Below are 20,369 nucleotides of genomic sequence, written 5' to 3' on the forward strand. Positions count from 1 at the left end.
GTCATGAAAACATTCTGCATAATTTAAACTTGACTAGACTCCTTTCCTCCCAGACTCCTCCATTCAAACTTCTCTTTTCTTTCACACTTTTTTTTTTACTCGAGGTGTCTGGGCAAGGGGGGAAAAAACGTTCTTTATGTGAAGGCCTTTATTTCTGGGTGGCAGAAGACTTGTAACATCACTTAGTACAAAGAAGTTTGTTCACTTGTGTAAGTCTTCTACTGATTCAAAGATGGCATTCTTTCCTCAGGCAAAACGGATTCCGGGGGTTTCTGGTCACTTTTTTTAACTGTAGCTTGTTTGTTAGTCTAAGTTCTTTAGAATGAAAGTGAAGCCACAATGGATCTATTAAGGGAGGAATGGAGAAGACATTTGGATATCTTGCCCTAACTTGGCAATGAATAGGTTTAGATTTGTTAAAAGGTTATTCTGAGTAGCAGTTAAAAAAATCAGACCCAGAACTTGGAAGTGTTAAAGTGGATCTCCTGCTTAATCGGTGATCTGGATAGACCCTTGGACACAGGTGCCTTTCAGCCTACATCTACAGCACACCTGTGATAGAAAATGTTCCATTCATTTTTCCAAAGTGACCACTTACCAGTTCACCTGCTATATACAGAGCAGCAATAACACCCACCCTTATTTTTAAAGAAAAGCCCAGCATCTCTGTTATGGAAAACTTGCTTATAACATCACAGAGAGATAAAGTAAGAATCCTTGTCCTCTGAGAGTTCTTTTTTTAATAATGCCCCATTAGGGCTATGGTGTCACTCAGACATGGGGTTGTGCTAAATTCAGTATTTGAAATATTATAGAAGACTTCAAGGACATACAACAGGTCAGAGACTGATGACATACTACCGGAGATGGTCAGAGACTGCAGACATATTAGAGGAGATGGTCAGAAATTGTGTAATATAATACAGGAGATTACCATGGACTGCTGACATACTACTGGAGATGGTCATAGGCTGTGTTTATACTACAAGAGATGGTCAGAGATTGTGAATATCATACAGGAGATGGTCAGAGTCTGTAGGCGGACTGCAGGAGATGATCAGAGACTGTGTGTATACTACAAGAGATGGTAAGAGACTGCAGTCATGGTACAGGACAGAGTCAGAGATTGCAGACATACTATAGGAGATGTTCAAAGCCTGCAAATGTTCTACAAAAACTGTTTAGAGACTGCAGACATTGTACAAGAGATGGCCAAATATTGGGAATATGCCAGAAATGATTGGTAGAGATCACTGCCAGTACAGCCTCTTTACATACAGTTCAGTACTCCCAAATTTGCATCCTCCGTAAAAGATCTGGAGAAAAAACGAAAATGGTCCATTATACTACCCGAAGACATTCTAAGTTGTTCCTTTACTGTATGGAGTTCTAGTTTGAGCATACTGGGGTATGGTGTAAGTAGGGTATAGCATTGGCAGTGTAGATACTGTAGTAATACATACCAGTACACAGGTCACACATAAGTGCTACAAAAAGAACTTTCTCTACTCTCCTTATTAGCACAGGATTGGCAGAGAAAGGTCTTCTCTTTATCACATGATGCAGAGCCATATACTCAGAATATTTCTTCTTATACTTTTTTGGGTCACATGCTAATTAGGCCTGAGCATGTGCCTAGGCATCAAAATTACTGAAAATCAGCTATGGGGGCCTGAGGCCCACATAATCAGCATCAGGTGGCTGTAGACAGGGCCCCAGAGGGTAATTACCAAGTTTAGGTGTTTTCCTTGTCTGGCAACTAGACAAGTCATCTGGTTATCATGCCGTGACCTGATCTTTGCCTACACATATATGATCAGGTCAGGAAGACCAGATTGAACGATCCTCTCTCCTTGTGTGGTACGTTCAGCTTGCGGCACTTTACCTTTTGTCATCTTTATATTCTGCTTCCTAAATGCGCCTCCCCCCAACATCTTGGATGTACCGAGGTTCCTGACTTGTACTAATTAGCATCAGTTGCTTGAGTTGTGTAATTAGTCATTCCTGAAGCTCCTTGTACATCTTATCGCACACTCCAGGGTGACTTTCGGGGAAGCCCAACTGAGTCCTTTAATGACTAACATCGCTTAACGGCTGTTTTACACGTCTTGTAGCTGTCATCGCAGTGACGGGAATTTCCCCTTCAAGAATAAGGAGAGATCTTCAGATCGCAAAGAGAAGCTCTCTGACAAAAAGAGACGCTTTCTCCTCTAGCTTCAAACGTTGAGTGCTGAGGTGGAGGGAACGCGGTTCACCGCAGCGGGTGGCATCAATTACCAGGTCACCGCGTTTCCAGCTACTGAGTCAGCGGCCTTTGTAAACCTGGAAGGACGGGGACAAATAAAATTATTTCAAGGACTAGTGGTCAGTAGAAGGTACGATGATTGGATTTGTTTCATTAGCCTAAAGAGAGACAATTGTCACAAAGTCCCAAAATATTACATGCTCGCTTATTTGTGAGGGGTTAACGTTTCCCTCCTATTCTTTATTGTAGCTTTGGATGGAGCAGAGAAGCTGCTGGAGAAATTCATCTTCTCAGTTTTTCCTGGTGAAAGAAGGTAATTGGAAATCAAAACAATTGTGACCAGAGCAGTGATGGCCATATCCAACAGTGGGACCCTGTGCAGAACTGACTTGGGGACCCTGTAGCAGCCCCTGGGGCTCTTATGCAGCAGCATACATTGCACCTCCCAATGTCTACCCATGCACCAGAACATAAATCACTGGTAAAGTCTGTCTAAAAATTGGATTCTCCTGTTTGAATAGATAACTATCCATATCCAGATAGCTATGTGACTCTTGGTCAGGAAGTAGGAACAAATCTCCCAAAAACATGACTTTTAATATACTAAACTATCCAAAACTATTGTAAACTTTAAAGATGACTCCTGATGCTAGGAGCTGGAGATGAGAGTCCTCCTCGTAGTCTATACATGAGTTGCTGCCATCTCAAGTACCTTCTACGTAGCATCCGGCTTATTTTCAGACTCAAACTGGTGTTATTCAGGGTTGCATGTGGCCCGTGGTTTAAATTAAATAGGGCCTCATAATTTTTACATATGATAAAAAATACTTTTTATTGACCTGTATTTTTTATTCTAATGAAGCTTAGTGTCATTGCCACTATAGGGTGCAGTTCAGATGGAACCCAAATGGTATCCATTATGGCCTGCCTACTTACCTAGCTGACCATGGTGAAGAGAGACAGTTAAAATTAAATGCCGCTGTTGCATCTGTTTGTATGGAGTTGACGCCTCCACCAGCAGGAATGTAAATGTTTTCAGCGGAGGAGCCTATTAATACTGATCACGGTTTCAGGGTCAAGCGTTTCTGCTGAGAACTGTCAGCCAGCAATATGAAGGCCCCAATCATGGCTGTCTGGCAACGCTGTTTTGTTTTAAAGCAGCTGACAGGTAATCAAGTTTTTCTGCAAATATGCTTCAGTGGGTGATAGGCTACACAGAGGTTTGCCACCTTTCTTTCAGTTTAAAGAGACACAGAACTGGATGGTTTGTACAGGAGTTTGTTTTTTACTGTGCAGTGACCAGTTGCATGGAAGATTTGGAAAAAATGTTTTTTTGTTTTTTTTTAAACAGAACTCCTCATTCTTTAGCAACTCGCTCACCTTCAATTTAATACCTTCTGTATGTTCCACTACTCTTCCCTGCAATCTTCCCCCATCCTGGTCACTGCTCTTCTTCCAGGTCTATGAATGTTAAATGTCATTCAAACCACTTCTTGTAAACCAAGGTGTCCAGAGATTGCCCATTTGGGCCACACCAGTAAACTAACCTAGACTCAGAGAGAATGTAAGTTAAAGTATGGCTCCTACACCAGGTCAGGCTTTGAGCTGATGTACAATACAAAGTTCTAAATATCTTCAGGGGCAGCAGATTTTTTGCCATGAACCCAATAGTCTTGCAAAGTCAAAAGCAGTGAGGAAAGGGCAATGGGGAGTAGTGCAAGCAGAGAATACTCAAGTTAATGCCAGAAGATGCTGCTAGGGGGTATAGGAAACATCCCTCACCCACTTTGATGACAGTTCTGGACCATTTTACCAGGTCCGTAAGTTTGCCGATTAGTGTTTTCTGGTCAGCTATAAACCAATGGGATTTTTTGTCAGTTCTGATATACATATGGATTCCCTCATATCTACTGCCTGCCACCAAGGATATGATCACTATCTGAGTCTGCTGCTTCTTTATGTTCTCCTGCCACTCTGTCTGGCCACTGATAATATGGAGAAATACCCAGAATATCTTGGTATGAACATCATGACTTATTCCCCCATCATACCGTGTTTTGGTGTTTTGGCCTTCAGTATTCGGGTTAGAGATAAAATATTCAACGCCGTGTAAGCTCCAGGTCTTGACAAACCCTTAATAAATCTTGAAAATGTATTTTCTTTCTGAATTCATTTTTAAAGTTTACATTATCTTTTTGGAGCATTCAGCAGCAGTACAGAGACTCCTGAAATCTGAGGAGCAGAAGGTCATTGAGTACAAAGATCTTACTAGAGTCCCCAAGAGATAAAAGAATTGGCAACTCAACCCTTCAGCATCTGCCAAAAACTGATCCTAAAAAGACAATGGCATACATTTTCTTTTATATTTTTATAAAGATATATATATGTGTTTTGATCTGGTTTATTTACATGTAGACATTTACAAAGAACTGAAAAAAATTAGCTTTTTTGTTAAATTCTTTTTTTTCCTTGCACCTAGCTTTAAAAAACTTTTAAGTAGCAGATTGCTTTAAAAGATTTAATGGGGCCAGAAATACTTGTGATAGGCCAGCAAGTGTGTGTATTCATTGGTTATTTCCCTACACACCATCTGCTCTAGTTATCACTTGCCTTGTCCCCATTGCCTAAATTTCCCTGGGGCCCAGATCAGTCATAGATTGTCCTACTAAATTGTATTGTCAGCAAGGGTCTCAGACAGGATTGCTGCATGTAAGCTTCAGTCTACAAGCCACGATGACCTATAGACTGTGAAAAAGAAAGATTTAATGGGGATATGGGAATAAGCAGCAGACTCTACAGGCTAAGATATTTAGTTATAACTTCTTTACACTAAATCTTAAAATGAGGTTACTAAAGATCTGTAGGAAAAAGTTTGAAGGTCTGAGTTTTTTTAATACTGTGTGTAATTGTGTCATGTAAAAATCAACAATTATAATGTCAAAAAAGTAAGTAAAAAAGAAAAATAGTAAAGTTTTATTAACTTATTGTGTACCTAAATTTTATTTTATACATCATAGGTGTCGTTCAACTTTTTTTATCTGCAAAAAAAAACATCCACACGCTTTATTTAAAAAAATTTATATTATTTTTTTTTTTACAAAGGATTTACATGTTTTTTTTTAGTATTATAATTATTTATGTACATTAAAGAATGCTTTATGCTTTATACAAAACTTGTAACCATATCACCATTTTTAAACAAACTAATTGTCTACTATTATTGTTTAGCATTCAAATTGAGGGTAACAAAAATTTTTTGTTTTTGATCACTCAAATATTATAAAAATATGAGAAGAATAAAATGACTTTAAATAAAAAGGATCAAATGATCACATGATCCACATTATTTATTAAAAATCACACTTGTTTCATTAACCTATCTTGGGTATTCAGCAGGGTAAATATTTTGAAATTTTTATAAACATGTTTAGATGCCTTCAAAACTAATTTTAGTTCACATTTTTTTTTTATTTAGCCCTTATTAAACTTTATGACCATATATAGACTCGTAATCGTTATAAAAATGTAGATTTTTTTTGTTTATTGTTAACTTTTAATATTTTTCTTGGAGTAATGGACTTGATAAATAACAATCTGACACCATAAGGATTTTGTAGAACAAAAACACCAGTAAATATGTAACAATGTACTTTTGTCAGCCAAGAATCTATATCCTTGAACTATTGAGAAAGAGAACAAGAAGAATTAAAAGTGGGCTTATCAGGCCTCCACAAAGTTTGAATCCCCACCCCATATGTACCCAGTGGCCCATTATCTCCTGATCGTCTTTTCAGCTCCACCATCCCCAGCCCCGCTGAGCCAAATGACTCCATACCCTATTCTTGAATTAATAGCCCAGCTTTGTTCCAGCAACCCATTACTTCTGCCACCTGTCCTACCCCACAAAAACTTTTCTCTCTTTTTTTTTCACAAGAGCAGCCATGCAATCTGCAGAAATTGTTAGGTTGCTTCTCGCTTTACCTCGACTGTAAGGGTGCGCATTTACATGAGATCGCTGTGAAAATCTTTTCTGCTCATTTTTAAAATGCTTCTGTTGATGTCTTTGTTCTCTTCCTTATAATGGTGGGACGGCTTCTTTTCAAAAGTCTTGTTTAACTTTTGTTGTTTGCTGATCCTGCTTTTCTTTTGTCTTTTTAATTTCTTTTTTTCACCCTTTTTTTAATTTTGTTTTTATTTCTACAATTCCACTTTTTTTTCTGTTGGGTTCCTGATCCAACTTACAGATACACATTGTAATTTTTTAACAAATTATCAAATTGGACTTTCAAAAAGACAAAAAATTGCTGCCTTCGTGTGATCACGACAACGATTGTTTATATCGCTGATTTAACAACATCTGTTCGAGGGAGATATTGTCCCCTAAATTAGTAATAAGCTCGATAAATGGGCAAGTTTTGTTCTTTCAGTTGTTCCGAGTTGTAGTCTTTGTCCCCATGCATTCCTCGGTAACCCAGCCCCCATCTCGCTCCATATGGAGAGCTGGTGAAAGTGGTTCTCACAGAATTTTAGCCAGTTCACCCCAGCTGTGATTGAGGTTTGGCAATGGCTCCATCTGCCCTTTCAATTCAAAGGGCACGCCAGACTGCTGCTTTCCATTCATAGCCTATAGATATATTTTCATTTTCTGTGTCCCCCCCCCCCCCCATATTACCTTCCATTAAAATGGCGTGGGACCACACTTACTACTTCTGATCTTTGATGTGTTTTTGACAGGTAACAAAAAAAAAAAGTTTAAGAGGAAAAAGCCTGCAGGACATTGCAGCTAGTTTAGGGACTGTATGAGGGATAGAAACAGGTTCTTCAAATCGGTACGTACAAAATCATACCTTCCGCCAAACTTTTTTTCAGTAAAGTTTCAAAAAGAATTAATGCCCCAATTACGGAATTTTCTCTCCATTTTGTTGCTGGTAGTCACCAGACAGGAAGAAGAAATCTCACAAAAGTTAAATTCAGAGAGTATTCTTTTTTTTATAGGGGAACCATTGAACCTGAAACCCCTTAAGAGTTCTCTGTGTGCCCATTTGAGAGCTGCTTTTTCACTTTCTGGCATGTACTGTAATCACAGAGAGTGGAAGTGAAGAATTGTACCCCACAGGTAGAAAAAGAGTAGGGAAATAGTAATATGCCCTTAACCCCATTCAACCCCTCTAATAGCAAAGCACAGGGAACCTAACCCCCCAAGGACACAGAGAAAGGTTATAACCCCTTGACCAATCTTGGATAATGGAATCTCACTGAGAAGAATCCGAAGCGTTTAAAGCTTAATAGTCACAAGGAATTTAAATCCACTTTATTTGCACCATATGCCTTTGCAAACCTGGATATTACCTTCAACATCATTACTGTGCTGTATGTAGAATGCACTGAGAGCAGAACTGTGGGAGGAACAAAAGGGGGCGGATTCCAGACCAATCATCCTGCACAAGGACAGAGAGTGGCAGAAACTGGTCTGTAAGACAGGAAGTTCCTGGGAAGTGACAAAGTTTCATGTTGGATTACTGCACAGACAAATGTACACAAATCATAGGAGAACCTCTTGTATATAGTTGACGTGCCCTTACACACAGCTAATCAGAAGCAATCGCCATGTAGCCTCCATGCACAACCCCAGCTGTTCATACCTGTAGATCCGGCCATTGCTTTGGCATGCAATTTTAGCTAAAGATGGCCATTGCATTCAAAATGCTATCATTCTATGCTCAGTTTAACTTGCCTAGGTCTCTAAAATATTTACTTTGTAACACACGCTTTCTTTAAGCACCATTTAGAACTTAGGCCTTTTGGAGCAGGCTGTGATTTGATTCTCGGGAAGAAGAAAGACAGGCCCATCCGATCCCTGTGATGTTTTAGTGACACAGTACAGAGCTCCGGCCTGCAATGGGCTAATGCGATACATCTGCTTGTTGTCTTCTGTAATGAAATCTTTGGCCCGAGCCATGCCTGTGCACCCCAACAGCTGCCGCTCAACCCCTACCCAGAGCTCACAAAACAGATTGTGTGATGTCGCTGGCATGACAAGATGCCGTATATACCGTGGCGCTGTGTTTACAGATGCTCCAACTGGATATATAATAAAGGACCCAGGAGGATAACACGGCACATCTGCCAAGAGGATAACACAGCTGATAACAGTGTCACCGAACACATCTGGGAAATCTTTAATGAAGATGCTACAGACAACTAGTGAAAGCAATCATTTGTCTGCTATAACTACCCGGAAAACTTTTGACTATGCTGAAGTCAGGAAGCATATTAAGGTTATTACAACTTCAACCTGTTGTGTCTTTAAAGATGTATATAAAACTTTGCTTTTGTTCTCCTTTATACTATTGAACCTAATTAAACAGCTAAAAGCTGATATTAGGCTTGCAGATGGCACTGATAAATGGAAGATATGACACCTAGGTGGAAAAAGCTTGCAATAGTGGCAAAGTTTATAGAACTGCATCTTCTACAAAGCTGTGTTACTCTTCTTATGTTGCACAGTTATGTAACACTGTGTAATTAGTACAGAAGTCCAGGCCGGTATGATGATCCACCCCCCATGGATGCTCCTAATTCTATCCAGAATGACTAATTGCAGCTGACAATCTCTTAGGATATTGAGTTTTGGGACCTTTAAGACCACAAAGGTTTGAGGGGCTTCAGAAAGAAAAAAGGTGCTGTGCCCATGCAGGGTGAAACAATAGGTGAACATAGGAAGGGGACACCACTACTATATACCTATTTTATTTTCCTTTCTGGGACAGGTGAACAAAATCCCTGTGCAATTCATGCTTGTGATTCACAGCAAAAAGACACAATCGTTGTGTAGCAATACTAAGCGGAAAGCAAAGCCTGCCTATGTTACTAATGACAAACTTGGATTTACAGACTGTACATAAAGCCATAGCTTCTGTATAAAGTTTAAGAAACACATGCATTGATAAGAATATTTAAATATGTTTACAAACTCCAGATGTTTGGTGACCAATCAAACAAATCATTAGCTTCTATTGATCTCTTTAGGTTACACAATAGTGTAAATGTTACCCTTTCAGGTCTGGGGAAGAAAAACTCCTTTCCTTCAAAACTTGCCAAAAGCAGAACTTCTTTAGATGTATCTAAAGGTAAATCTCCCCAATATATTAATGGAAAATACACTGATACAGGTTTTATTTATTCTTTACTGGCTTTGGATATACTTTATTTATCACAGACCTTTATGCATCAATTCCTATTCTGCATAAGCAAGTCAAAAATTGTGCCTCCTTATCTCTTGGCTGGAAGACATCCAGTGTCTTGTAGTCCTTTCCTCCCCAACCCTTTTCATTTATTTCAGTTCTTTCCACCAAGGAAGTTTTAACATCATATGTGAGAGTAATCTAGAAAAGTCTTTAAAGTATTGATCATCAAGTTTGAATCTAACAACATTGCAGATAAAAGCTCAGTACTCAAATCTCATCCCTAAACATCAATAAGTAAGAAAAAATCTTCCCAAAGTGATGGAAATCTTTTTTTAAACAGTTGTTATCAAAGCATCCTTATTGAAGGATTTCCCCTCTCTTTAGTGTCAACTGTAAACCTTTAAATTTCCATTATTTTTTTTCCATTAGATGGGGAGGGGGTCCTCCAAACTGGGACACAATTAGGACCTTTTTTTGCAAAGCTAAAGCAGATGTAAATCCTGCACATAGGATGGCATTTGGTTTGCTCTGTGTATCATAGTTTTTGTTTTTTAAACAATATATTCTTCTTTATCCTTTGTTGCGTCTCCATGCTGCTGATTTCCTTCAACCACTTTGTAGCAGCCTTCTGTCTACATGCACTTCCGCAATGGCTGCATGGCAATTCTCAGCAGATGGTGACAACAGTGGACCCTATGTGAGTAATCTGTGCTAAATGGCCACTTATATTCTTCATCAGGAGCCACATTCCTAAATGTGGCAAAGCAGGTGAGGTGAGAGATCGACAGAAGTGCAATGTAACCCTCTTACAGGAAGTACCTGAGCAAGAGTCTTCATGGCAGGATTATTTTAATGGAAGCTTCACAATATGACATGACATGAACACATTAAAACTTATGTGAGCTTTTAACTTTTACATTTACTTGTAATGACCTCTGTTCACCTTTTATATACCTTTTATTTACATTACCGGAGTACTAAGGATCACTGTGCACCCAATCAGCACATCTTTTTAAACTGCAGAACAGAACTTAATTCTTTTTTTTACAATATAGATTTTTTTTATAGTTCATTGATCAGTTGTGGACCCCAAGGGATGAATTTCAGAGGCAATGGAGAAGGTAAATGAAAATTAGATTATGTTGGTGGATAGGACAAAACTAAAGCTGTTTTGCAAACCCTGTGTGTTTACACAAAAGCCAAACACAGGTACCGGGTGATCCTACAAAGTGAGCGAGTTCCAAGTGTACAAGGCTGGCAAGTTGCTGCACAGAGTTTGTGAATAGTCTGTAGAAGGAGGGGGGAGTCAGCAGCTTGTCATTGTCCCTCTGCTCTATAGCAATTGTTTGTGCATACAAGGGTTGGATTGGCTGCCCATCCATGCCATTGTTGTGTAATTATCCCAGGCCCTCTGTGATTGGGCTGGACACGGCCTCTTGTCCACATAAGCTTTTGGTACTTGCTGCAACTTTTCAGGAATGAAGTAACTACTTAGCGAACAGTTATAAAGTGGATCGTGAAACAGACGAACTGCAAAGATGACGTTGTGTGAAACTTTTCTAGGTCAGTAAACTTTTTCTTGCAAACTTTGATTTTCAACTGCTACATCTGTTTGTTACATTTGTGCTATCATACACATCCAATCAAGTAATAATATTTCAGTGGAATTCGGCATGCAAGCTGTTTTTATCCATGCAACTTTTTTCATCAATGAAACTGGCAACACAAATCATTGGTGGGAAATTTAACAAGCAACGTTTTAGCTGGTTGATTTACTTGCAGATTGTGATGTTGCGTATATTGTCTTCATCTTTGTCCAGTTTTATTTAAAAAAAAAAAACACCTGCTTATATCAGCTCCCCATAACCAGAACTGTGTGAGATAACAGAAAAACACATTCTAAAAGAATTTAGGTTGTCCTTTATGAAGTTCATTGAGTGTCCTGAAAGGTTGTTAAAGACCTCAAAGAAATTTAGATGGACACTACACAAAAATTATTTTAAAAAAATGAAAATTGAAAATGAAAATGATAATATTTCTGTTCTTCTTTTGTCTTACTGCAGAGATGAGTTTGCTCTGAAAGATTATTTATGGCAAAACAAAATGTTTGCGTAGTATATAGTAGTATATTTAGCAATAGGTTTTGGTACATAAAGACAGACACAGGTTCAGCATCTTCTTCCAAGGCTTTATTCCAAACAAGTTTTTTTTGGCTTAGTTGAGCTATGAACAATAGAAACATTTGTTGCAAAATCCAACATCTTTCCCTGCTTGCAATGGTCACAGAAGGTCAGAGCTCTTTTTTTTTTTTTTTTTTTTGGGGGGGGGGGGGCATTCTATGCAGAGATTTGCAACAATACCTAAAAATCTCTGCAAGAAGATTTGTCACATAAATGTCTTTGATTTGATATAATTCTTAGTAGTCCAAGTCATATCAAACATTTGTGTTTTAAGGAATCATTGGGGGCTCTGTATATACCACTAGTCTCTAATGGATTACATCCTTTTTTCCATCTGATACTGTATAAATATGAATTCTGATGCACAAGTTAGAAAATGTAACTTTTCCATTTGGACTTGTCGGTGTTCCTGTAGTCCTTAAAGTTTGCAGGAAACTTTTTACATTCAGTTTCAAAAGCTTTTTATGTATTCTAAAGTTTCTTCATAGACACAAAACAAAGAGAACAAAACATGAATAGTTTTAGTAGAAGCAGTTGTATGTATATTTATTCAATAAGCAATAAGATTAGAACAGACTGGGCAAATTTCAGGCAAGTTTATCATCCGAGCAGCCATTCCAGCCACAGAATTTGCTTAAAGTACAAGAAAAAGAAAGTTGAATGTAAATCCATCATCCCATTGAGTGAGAGAGAAAAGTTTAGACTTTTGTACTTTCTTTGCAGACAAAGGCAATTGCATGTCCTGAGGGGTGGGATATTAGGAGGGGGAGGGGGGTCTTTATGACAATGTTAGCTCCAGGGCTTATTAAAAGTTTTTTTTCTTTCTTCCATCTGCCAGGGGTCTCTTCTTGCCGATATGCCCAGCCCTTCAGCTGTTCCATATACAATATTAATGCAGGGGCCATTTGAATTCATCAAATACAACGGCATTAATTGTAGTCTGTAGTATTAAGGGTGTCCATCTGCATAGGAGGAATAGAGAAAGGCAAATCTTTCCCCAGCTGCTAGCTGAGGAGACTTTTTGCCAATTAGGCTAAGTGCAGGCACAACTTGCTTTTCTTCCCATTGAGGTCCCAAGTTAGCGAGTCCGCTAAGAACGGCTGTCTCCATGTTTTTATTAGGGGTGGGGGGCTTATTTACAAAACGTTGGCTCCCACTCTTAGAACCAAGAAGTGCAGACAATAGTTTGAGCAACAATCGGATCAGTAAATTTTTAGATTGTGCCGTAGCCTATCATCAGTTGCATTTATACACATATAAACATTATATATCCATTCATTCAAATATCGCAGTCTGATTTGATAACTGCGCATGCGTACACTGGCAACCTAAATAATCAGGGTTGTAAAAGTATTGAACAAGCTATTCTACCATGTGTGGGTGCCTAGAAGAAAGAGCACAATAGCTGAATAATACAAAGCTGGTGAAAGAGAGTGAATCATCACTTACTAAAAGACCTGCTCAGCCTCTAAAGTAACACAAATCTAAAAACATTCTTCTTTTTGCATGGATTTATATTTTACACTTAATACATTTTTTTTTCATCATGCAGGCAAAACCGGCCAACCATGGCCATTGTATCTTGCACTTTGTTTTTACACCATCACTTTTTGATGTAAAAGAATAAGAAATTTTTTTAAACTAGAAAAGTTTATGTGCACTTTGAAAAGAGAATGAGAGTGAATAGAAAGGATGAGCTTACTTGTAGGAGGAACTCCTATCAAGTGAATATTTTTTTTGTAAAAAAACTCATTGACCAATTATATACTCCAATCTAGGAAATGCATAAAGTTTTCTAAACGGAATGTAGATAATGAAATATATAAATGAACTATATAAACTTTTTAAATTCTGATGGATAGTTCATGCTCAAATCTGTTTAACTTAATTAACTGGTGTGGCTTTATATATGAAAAATGTAGTGGGAGAGGGATAGATAGAGCTTCCTTTATTTTCAGAAATAATATTAAAAACTTCCTTTATTTTCAGAAATAATATAAAAAACTATGTAAGTATATTACAAATTGTTAACATTGTAGTTTACTTCTAGCAAAGGTACATACATCCTTGTTTGCTGAAGGTGTCATTACAATGTTTCTTATGAATCCAGTATAATCACAATGCCCCTGCAATATGCTAACATAGAGCACATGTTTGTATAATATGTAGCATCTATTATTGTTGCTTGTATTGTGAGCCTTGCACTGAGTGTGTAGCCTTCATAGTTTATTGTCATCGAGGAGCTGTCCACAGCCAGTTGGTGCTGATTATTCTCCGCTAGAATCAAATGGAAATCTTTACAGGCTAAATAGCTATAAACTACCCAGTCTATGTATACTAACACATGCACAATGACATCTACATTCCATATATTCATTATCAATGTCTCTGTATATTATAAAAGGATATCCACTGTGTATTTGTTAAAAAGTTGTGTTCTGTGTGTTAAAAAAAAAGATCCAAAATTCAGATTTTCAGCAAAAAGAAAAGTTAACAACAAACTCTTGAGACCAAATCATGTCAAATCTGAGCTAATTGTTATGTTTTAGTGTTATACTTACAATTCAGTTTTAACACATGGCTGCCCAGTAACAATGAAAAGTTTGGGGTTATAACATTGTCTTTGTGTGAGTATATTATTACATAACTGTATAAACATTGATCAAACAATAGAAACTAACTGACTACTGTCATATGCAGTTTTCTGATAATATTTGTGGTGTAATCTGCAGGCTGTTAGGAATTTATTAGTTTTAGTATAAGCAGAAATAAAATCCAATTTCCTTATTTGTTATTGCGTACTTTGGTCTTTGTATTGTTTTTAGTTGTTTTTGTTGCCTATGACCTTTAAAATACAAAGTTGAAGGTGAACACAATGACTTTTGCTTGATATCCAAGCAATTATTGATTGCTGGAAAATGAGATTCTTTGTGCATTTGATATGCTGCGTCCTGTGTTTTTTTTTTTTTGAATAGCTTGACTATTTTGACTTAACAATTTGTAGTTTAAAGTTTCATGAAAAGTATTAAAAAAGGATTAAAAATGCAACACAATGAATAATCTTCCAAATGCAAAAATTTGAATAGAGATGTTTTGTTTTTTAATTATGTAATTATTTGATGTATCCTATTGGTGTTTCAGCAATAGAAAGAAAGTCATTGCTTAGTCAAGCTTAGTTATCTATCTTTAGATTTGAGCTGCTTGGGCTGGCACAGATGGGAAGGAGTTAAGTGCTCCATTTTCTTGCTGCTGGTGACATGTGTAGTTGTTTACTGTGTGGCGAGCACTTTAAGAGGCTTACAGAGAGCTGCTCGGCATCATGGAGGCCCAATGCCAACTTGCCGTTTCCTTACCAGGGAAAAAGGTCACCCTGTAGATGAATCTGAAGTGGAACTTTCCCTTAGCCTTGCACACACAAGCATAGATCATCTGCTGGGTGTTTCTGTTGGAAATTATTGGATTCTACCAAAAGCTGTCAACGTGCGGGGATGACTGGGATGACAGTTGCAGCCGTTCACAACCCCCTCCCCGCTGAAGAAGCTCCAACGTTCTTGCATATTAATTATTAAACAGTTTGGTTGAGCCAGGCACCTTCTGTTGGCTGAAGCGAAGGCCGTCATAGGTTGTTGTAGTGAGTTGGGCCAGCCCACTGGCTCCCCTTGGAGGAAATGAGCTGCTCCATCTTTTTTGGTGCTGTACTGTAAATTTCTTTCACCTTAGAGAGTAAACAGATACATTGCAAGGCTTGGAGTTACGGAGACCCCCGCCCCCCCAACCCCCTACACTTGGTGTAAGGTTGGTCTCCAATTGAGCTCGGCCATTAAGGGAATGAGGTCCAAGTCATCACCATTGCTTGCTGGAAGGGAAAGAAAGCTTTAACTGGGACCCACAAACAGCTTACTATTAAAGGACCGCTCTCCATCACAGCCTGCTAAGCATGCACATCCTGTGACTACTCCCCTTTGATGTCATTGTAACAAGAAGGTAAGTCACGTTGTGCGGTGCTTGGGTGGACAATGAAAACAGCCAGTTCAGCACCTTGGACAGTTCTCATTCCGTGGAGACCTTACATAGTCACTCAGGACTATGTCAAGTCATATCTTTGTGTACAGGGCTGTGATTCCTTTGTGGGGGAGGGAGGACAGGGGCTCTATGGTGTACCCCTCAAGAGCAAACTCCACATCAGTTATAGGGCAGATATTGCATCGTAGGCCTGGATTGTAAAAAAATATCTTGTTAGAACTAGTTCCGAGAGATGATATGAACACGAATATAAAGAGTAATTTCAGTAGCCACCTCCCACCCCTGCTTGCTAGATATTTTCATAACCTTCAGACCACTATCCTCATCATCAAAATGGCAATTTTGTAGCTGACAAAAAAAATTGTCACAATTTTCTTACCAAATTTTCTATATTATTTTTTTTATATATAAAATTTAAAAATAGGTGGGTCCAGGCTGTAAAAATCCCATTTTCCTTTATTCCTTTGACACGTAATATTGTTTGAGATCTTAGAAATGTATAAATTGACTTATTTTTGTGTTTTAATCGTCCTGTTAAAACAGAAATCGAGTATCGATAGACTTTCTTGAGAAGTGCAATGAACTTTTGCTGCGTTGTGGTTGACTATAGAAAGTTTTAGCTTTTTCTTTTTTTTGAGTTGGCACTTTATTATTACATTGTTATTTTCAGATCCTGGCAACCTTTTCTTTTGATATTATTTTTGTGTTTTGTAACGAGTGAACGATGATAAGGGAATAATTAATGTGTTTAAAGATTGTTTTTTTCAAATATACATTTTTCTACTTGTTTATTGTTTTTTATAGTGTTGTGATATTTATTGTATTTGCTTGTTTAGGTTTACATGAGTAAGCCTATTCTGTGATTCTGGTTACTACCTTAGCAAACATCTATTGTCAAGCCTCCCATATTTAAATTGACATCAGGACTCCGAGAAAAGAAAAAAACCTTTTCAGAGCAGTTTTCCTACTCCGAATTATTTTTTTTTTCTTTCTCTCTCTTCGTCTCTTTCCTCTGGATCATCTGCTACCATTATCAGCTTGCTCCATATGGTCACTTTAATTAATGGCAAACAAAGGACTAGGATTCCAGGAATCCTAGGTTTTGCTGTGAGCCTTTTATGCTGTCATAGAAACCGAAGCTGTCAGCAGCCTCCCATTGCCCAACAATGCTTTGTATCTTGTGATTATTGTGCTATACGAGATACGAGCACTACAACCAACAAGGCCATCGCTCGCGTGTGTGTAAAGCACACAACTGACTCATCCCCTGCCCTACTATGTGCTGTACAACAACACAAACACTACACCAGCCCTGTAGGCTCTTTGCATTGTTCTTGACTGACGCCTGTTTTTTATGAATCCATATTAACAAATAAAACAAATTTAGGGATCGCTATAACGCTTTCTTTTTGCTTACTATATCTTGACATAGTTAAGGTCACTTTTTTTAACCTAAGGCGATAAACACGTATTTTCTTTATTATGCTTTTGAGTTTGAATTTTTTGTTTAGTTTTATTGTAAAATGTTTTTGTTGCTTTTGTGTCTTTTTACCCTCCTGGGTTTGTTTAAAAGCATTTTTGACGACTGATGACGTGCGTAAGTTGATCCCCTCTGTACTTGCTTTGCTTTATTGAAGAAATCTAATCATTTTTTGTCTCACGTAGAACTTTTAAGGCAGAATGTGTTTATGTATAGTATTTGGTGACATATTTTTTGTTAACTTAAAATGATCACTGATTTGCTGCTTTACTAACACCACCATCATCCTTTAAGTATACTTACTTCTTACTTTGGCATTGCTGCACACGTGAGTTATGTTCATCTGTTATTGTCGTGTTTTAGCAACATCTAATGAGATACAGATTTGCATATTAACCTTGATCGTGATGATGAACACAGTAAGTAATTGGTTCCATAACAGTATTCATAGAACACTTGAGAACTATTCAGATTAATCTTTGTGAATGTGGTGCTTACATGACAGCTGGGATTTGGTTGCTATGGACAAGCAAAAAGCAGATATAAAAGCTGGATTGGTCCCAGTGATTTGGGAACATTTTAAGGAGTATTATAAACGTATAAAGTCTACAGAAAATGACCTAAATGATGGGTGGGGAGAGTTGATATTTGGATAGTTACAACACCTTGCAACAAGTAAAACCAAGGCCCATTCAACAATCCTTTGACCTGCAAAGCAACTGTTTGCCACTAGGCTCTGCAGCCTTGCATTACATGATCCTCCCTGCATTGCTCTATTGTATCCAAAAGGTTGTAGTGGGGCGGTTCCTAAATCAGGGAACACACTGCCTTGCATTTTTACAAAAGCAGATGTTGGACAATGCAAAAGATAAGGATTCTTGCATCAATAGAGATTAAGCTGCTAGGCAGCCAGATGTCAAAAATGACCGCCAACATTAACACTGGAGCTACCGTCCAGGTATGCGTAAATGTTGAGAGTTTAAAAAAGTTAGCAGGGTCCCCTTAGCTTTCTTGCTGAAGTTTATATGTTTGCCTGGCATTTGTGTGGGCTTCCTTTAAGTGCTCATTCTAGAATTCGAACACATACCAGTAACTTACAGGGTGAAACATTAGGATCATTGGTAAATGAGCAATTGTGGTACTGACATATGGTTAGTTTCTGCAGATATGTCTGCAACTTAATGCTCCAAAATGTGTAATTTATAAAAATAGGGAGGAAAGAAATTGGACAACAGCAGGTTTTTGAGACAAATCACCCACCAAGCCCCTAGAAGTTAAGATGTTCCTCTCCTAAGGATTGTAGTTCCAATGCCCCCACTGGCTTGTAGATTGCCTGCCTCTGGGACCAGAAATAGAATGGCACCCACATTATCTTTCATGTGCAGGATTACAAAATTCCAGTTCGCTCATCTTATGCATGAGGCATCTAGGCCTGAGCCTGCGGCCATGCAAAGGTCCCTGCCACCCGCCCACCTCCTTGTACACTGCCCCAGGCTAAGCCTTTAACTTTGCCCGGCCAATCAAAGTTCCTCCCTCGGGAATATTGAAGCAGGCTTTGTAAACCTCATTAAAATACTATAAACACTTCAGTTCCATTCTTAGCAGAATGGAGGGTCACGCACAGGCAGACAATACTACACAGAAACTGATGGTGAAAAAAATGAAAGGAGTGGATTGGTCAAAGCAGCCAACCAAACTATAAATACTCTTTTTTTTTTTTCTTGAGAAGTCGGAACATTAAAGAAAGAATTTGATTGGCTGTTAGGAACACCAATCCAAATGTCCAATTTTTTTCAATTTTAGCAATAATTAGTTTAAAAAAAATTATTCCATATCCAGCCATAGCTGTTGGTAAATTCTGCAAGTACACTATGAATAGTTATTCAAAATGGTCGATCCCTAAGTGAATACAGCATTGCATCATATGGAGAGGTCTGGTGGAAACATTTGGTGAAGTGCTGCGTATCGACATATTTGTATTTCATAAGGGTTTATTGGCTAAAGATTCGGTTGCTATGTTCATAACCTCTGTTAATAAACGAGCCACAACTATTACCATCTTTACACGTTCATTATACAGTGCCAGTATATTCCACAGCGCTTTGTAATCGTTCTCATTAATTCCGCAGACCTGCCTGAACTGGCGTACAATGAATCACATCACGGGATTCATTTTGTCACTGTAGCGGGCCTTGTAATAACTGCTGAATGGCCCCTGAGGGCAGGGAAAGTACGAATGCATTCACAGTCAGAGAAGTCTTCCTTTCTTTTATAGCACTGACAGCAAATATTTGATTGCGCATTAACATCGTCCAAAAGCTTCTCCAGTCCTCAAAGGAGCAAGGCCGAGTCTACAGGGGACTTTGGACGTAGAATAAGCTCATCCAGCGTTTGTGTTCAGCCTAGGTTCTGGATGATCTTCCACCATCTTATGATATCTTTCCTAATAATAACATTAGTAACAAGGACTATTTTTACCCAACAGGCCAGGAAAATTCCCACCATATTCAGCTATACATGACCATAAACTCCTGCCAAGGCAAGCAAATCTATCAATGAGCTGATGTCCAAGTAACATTGCAGCAAAAGTTATAAACCCCACTATTTTTACTTTTCTCACAGTTTTATGTGTTCAGTTGTAGGTTAAGCTTAACCGGCACTTTCAGGGCTGCTTTCTGTTTTAAGTAAGGAGCTCTTAGTTGCAAAATGGTGGTGGCATAGACATTGAAACTGGACCATTGTTGGCAAAACCATGGGTGGGATAAAGCCCAATGGTGGATCCCATATAAAAAAGAGAAAGATGGATTTTAAAGCTAGGGTTAACAAGCCACAACAGTGTTTTTCAGACTTTGAAGAGAAACCAAGGAAAAAAGAATTGTACTTCACCTGAGGGGAAAGTGAACTACTTGCCAGTGACGTTACTGAGGAACAAGGGCTTTGATGCCATACCAGATGAGCACTAAGTACTTTTACTTTTGGGCTTCATGGTGGACCTATGAACATCAATTATATCCTTGCCCTTGGAAAAAGACATTTTCACAGAGAATTCTTTATTTAAATTAATGTATTACCAGGGAGGTACATAGGTTGCCAATGCAGATTTTCGAAATTTGTTAGCTGGATCAATTATTTTTAATTCACAGACTTCTTATAAACTTTGAGCTAATGAAGACTTTTTATGTCAAAGTTTGTTGAAAATAAATAAAGCCAGAAATAGGAGATCAGCGATGGCAGCCTACATATTTCCCCCAGTC

At 38.3% G+C, this 20,369-nt stretch overlaps 1 protein-coding gene across 5 annotated transcripts in view; it reads left to right on the plus strand.

Moving 5' to 3' along the window:
• Window positions 1–14,924: 14,924 nt before the first annotated feature.
• The window catches only part of MYT1 (myelin transcription factor 1), a 43,466-nt gene continuing 38,021 nt past the window's right edge, over window positions 14,925–20,369 (plus strand). For 3 of the 5 annotated variants that reach the window (XM_072414385.1, XM_072414386.1, XM_072414389.1), the window contains exon 1: window positions 14,926–15,596. The gene's annotated coding sequence lies outside the window, so the exon portion shown is untranslated. Of the gene's footprint in view, window positions 15,597–20,369 lie in introns of all 5 variants that reach the window. The other 2 variants (XM_072414387.1, XM_072414388.1) reach the window with 1 other exon arrangement.

The sequence above is a fragment of the Pyxicephalus adspersus genome, chromosome 6, assembly GCF_032062135.1.
Source record: "Pyxicephalus adspersus chromosome 6, UCB_Pads_2.0, whole genome shotgun sequence".
NCBI classification, from domain to species: Eukaryota; Metazoa; Chordata; class Amphibia; order Anura; family Pyxicephalidae; genus Pyxicephalus; species Pyxicephalus adspersus.